Source organism: Arachis hypogaea, chromosome 12 (assembly GCF_003086295.3).
Source record: "Arachis hypogaea cultivar Tifrunner chromosome 12, arahy.Tifrunner.gnm2.J5K5, whole genome shotgun sequence".
In the NCBI taxonomy this organism is placed as follows: Eukaryota; Viridiplantae; Streptophyta; class Magnoliopsida; order Fabales; family Fabaceae; genus Arachis; species Arachis hypogaea.
In genome coordinates, this window is record NC_092047.1 from 106767445 (window position 1) to 106771741 (window position 4297).

The following is a 4297-nucleotide window of genomic DNA, read 5'->3' on the forward strand; positions in this document are numbered from 1 at the left end:
TTAAAATTATTCTTAGTGAACAATTTCAAACTTTTTAATAAAAACATAATAAATATGAATTTAGTAAAAAAAATTTAATTTTCATGCACTATTAAAATAATTTTATACAAACAACTAATTAGATATTATTTTATTTGTAAAAATAACTCATTTTTATCATATATTATCATGTTAACAAAACTAATTAAATTTTAAATAATTATTTAAATATATAAATCTGATTAGATAACATATATTATCGGTATATTAAAATTTAAATTGTCAAAATGGACTTATATATAAACAATATGATAAAAATACTAATGAAATAAACCTATTTTGACAACTTAATCATGTGAGAAATAAGATGTTAGATTTGAGTTGTCGATCTTCAAATATATATAGACAATAGACAACTTAATCATGTGAGATATATAGATGTTAGATGTGAGTTGTTGATGATTACTAATGAAATAAGCACATTTTGGCAACTTAATCATGTGAGATATAAGATGTTAGATGTGAGTTGTTCATCTCCAAATATATATAGATAATATGACGGAATTACTAATGAAATAAGTCCATTTTAGCAACTTAAATCAAAATTCAGACATGAGAATTCGGTATAAATTCGGATTATAAACCATAAAAGGACACTCAAAAAAAAATTCCCGAAATTTTATTATTTGATACATTTAAACTACTCATTCTACAACAATCTAAGAAAATAACAGGTTGGAGTATCCATTACTAAATTTACTATATGTATACAAGAAAATTATGAGACTTTGGGATTTGGAAACAAAATGCAATTGATGTATAAAGAGATGATTTTCATTCTCATTTGCAACTGTTACAGGTAATGAAATTTGTAAAACAGAGGAATCTTCTGTGTTTGCTGAAACTATGAAGAAAAAACATGTAGAAACAGTAATGATACAGGAAGTGTGTATGATCACATGGAAATCGTTACCACCATTGATGAACAAGAACACCACTTTGTCTAAGAGAAGTGAATAGCTGCAAGCATTGATCATATGTTTTCTCATACTTTGGACTCCTTTGTCCAGGGCAACACCTCTGCCACCTATTGTAATGGCACTCAAGAAAAATCTCATCAACCAAACATATGGCACCGGTTTCAAACAACCTTGGAATAAGATCAAACTCAGTACCCTCAACGTCCATCTTCATAACAACAAAATCATTCTCCGAAACCGTGTTCTTCAGCCAATCGGCAAAATCAAAGCCTTGAATCCTCTCAATCTCACCACCATCGAACCCACCGGGATTCTTCACCGGTTGAATCCTTCCCATCCCTCTTCCTTTCGCAGCTGCAACCTTCTCCTTGTCGCCAGGATCGCCATTAATCTCAAATGTCAAGGTCTCATTCTTCACCCAAGCAGCATATGGAAGCAATGTGATCCCTTTCTTCAACTCATACTCCTTGTGAAAATGCTTATCTGCTTCAATTGCATACACATGGAAGGTCTTGTTCTGTTTCGGATACTGCTTTCTAAACCAGCTCCCAATGCTAGAGCCATAGCTTCTAGCTCCAACATCAACATACACATACCTATTCTTGAAACTAATATCAACCATTGAAGGAAGGTACTTTATGTTCTTCACATTCCTCTTGAGAGTGATCCATGGTTTCAATGGTTCCTCTTCAATCAAAGGCTCAGCATGGTTAACCAATTCTTGCTTGTACCCAGGAACATAGCATTTTCCGTTAGAACTGGAACCTGATTTGGGATCAGAACTAACCCTAGCACCTTCTTTTCTCAGAACAAGTTCTCTAATGTGAGGCATTGATGAATCAAACCCTTCTATATCATGAGATTTTTCTACTTTGCAACAATTGAATAAATCGACAAATGAATTGAAGCTGTAAGTATCGTTTGCCTTTACATGGAAAACAGCAATACCTCCCGGTCGCAGCGTCCGGCCGACCTCCGCCGCGAACTCAACCGGCGCCGATGACCGCTCAATCCCTCCGGCGGCGGAGAAGATGAAATCGAACGAATCCTCGCCAAACGGAATCCGCTTACCCTCGCCGGACTTCACCAGCGGCTTCGACGGTTTTTTCGCAATTCCGACGGCGTCAACGACGCCGATCTCCCTCAGCGCCACGACGTCTTGTCCAGCCGGAGATTCCACGCAGAGCGACTTCGACTCCGGAGAGAGGTAACCTCCGGCCATGAGGTCCTGGAACACCGAGGAGTAGAACCGCACGGCGCCGATCCACTCCTTGCTAGTTTCGCCAGAAGATACGGCGATGGTGCGTGCGGCGAGGGGCCTCGGCCGGATCCGGCGCCGGCGACGGCGAGGTTAACTCTCTGCGGGATAGAGAAGAAGCAGAAATCGCCGACGGTGCAGGATTCTCCGGCGACAGTAATGACGTAAGCGAAACGTACAATGACAACAAAAACACCGAAGACTAGTAACCGTACCATTACGTTCCGGAAGAAGCCCGGTTTCCCTAAGGCAGGTTCCATAGAACCCGATTCTGCACCCTCGCTCTCGAAAATTAGGTATGTATGTATGTATAGAAAAAAATGTATGATTATGAACAATTGAGCACTCAGAAATTGAAGGAAAAAAGAATGAATGGAATGTCTGAAGAAAATTTATTCAAAAGAAAAATGGCGTTTGGTGTATCTGGTTTTTATCGGCTGCAGAAGCGAGCAGAGGTGTGGTTTGCTCCGACGAGTGAACGTTTTATGGTGATGGCAATGATTGGAAAATTGAGAGGGTGGCGAAGGGCAAATCGGGAATTCATGTTTCTTATTTTTGTCAACGGCTCTCTCTTCTTTTCTTTTCTTTTCTTTCCTATGGAGCAGTAGCAGCGAAGAACGAGTCCATGACTCAGAGGAGGGTGTGTTTGTGTGTTGTGTGTGACTCGGTTTTGGTGTTTTCTTTAGAAAAAGGGAACGCGGACACAGAAGCGTAATTGAAGGAAGTAAAGGGAACGCGTTTGATTCAAATTACGAGAATGCCATGGTGAGGTTTCTTCATCCTTTTCTTTCTTTATTTTTTTTTTCGCTTTTTTCTTTTTGCCATTTATGGATAACAAGATGTCAAGTTGGCATGATACAAAATTCCAGAAGCCCTGATTTGTCAGTTTCGGAAGCATTTACATCTTCATGTCTGTATTTGATGGGCTGTTTACTTACATCACTCAATCTTATCCTATAGAGAATTAGTACTTTCTAATTAATTATTAAATATATTTTAGAATTTAATTTTCATACTTTATATATAATTAAAATATTTGAAAGATTGGTGTATAACTATGTTTTTTTAATTATATATAATTTATAAAAAATTTATTATTTTCAAAATTTAGATTCATAATTTTTTAGTTAAATTATAAATTATTTTTTAGGAGTGTTCAAATCCAAACCAATCCAAATTAAATCGCTCATCTAATCCAATCCAAACTGAAAACTGATTAAAACCGCACTAATTCGGATTTGATTGGATCTTATTTTTTGCAAACTGTTGGATCGGATCGGATTTTAGATCTACTTTTCACAACCGATCCAATCCAATTCAAACCGCACAATATATTATATTATTATTTTATTATTATGTTTACAATTATACTTATAACATATTCAATTTGTTATATAGTTTTATATTTTTTATGTATTATTATTTAATAGATATTTTATATTCAAAATGTGATTTATTTATTTATTTTAACTAACTTATAATTTTATTTCTATTGTTATGTTACCGTTAGTTTTTTAAGATATTGTTATGATTTACTATGTCATTGTTGGTTATTTGAAATTTGATGTTGAGACTTGTTATATATATTTAATTTTTTTAATTTACAAAACCGCAAATCCAATCCAATCCAAACCGCTAAAAATTGGATCAAGATCGGATCGAATTTTTTTAAAAAAATCATCTAATCCAAACCGCACCGCAAGTAAATATATTGTTCAGATCGGATGAATCTTTTACTCAAAACCGATCCAAACCGCACCGCAAACACCCCTATTATTTATTTATAATTTTAACTAATTTTATTTTTATTAAGATAAAATTTTATCCCTAATATTTACGATTTTTTCAAAAATACTTCTAATATTTAATTACATTCAATTTTATTTCTAACGTTTTTAATTTGAGTCAAATTATTTCTGTACATTAATTTCATGTAAAACAGTAGAAACAAAATTAAAAATTTTTAAGAATAATTTTAATACAAATCGAAAACGTTAGGATAAAATTGAATTATTTAAAAATATTAGAGATAAAATTAAATAAAATTAAATGTTAAAGATATTTTTAGAAAAAATTACAA

The 4297-nt window shown here is 34.0% G+C and overlaps 1 pseudogene; it reads right to left on the reverse strand.

The window, feature by feature from the left end:
• Window positions 1-773: 773 nt before the first annotated feature.
• LOC112728092 (uncharacterized) lies at window positions 774-3012 on the reverse strand (annotated as a pseudogene).
• Between the last annotated feature and the right edge of the window lie 1285 nt (window positions 3013-4297).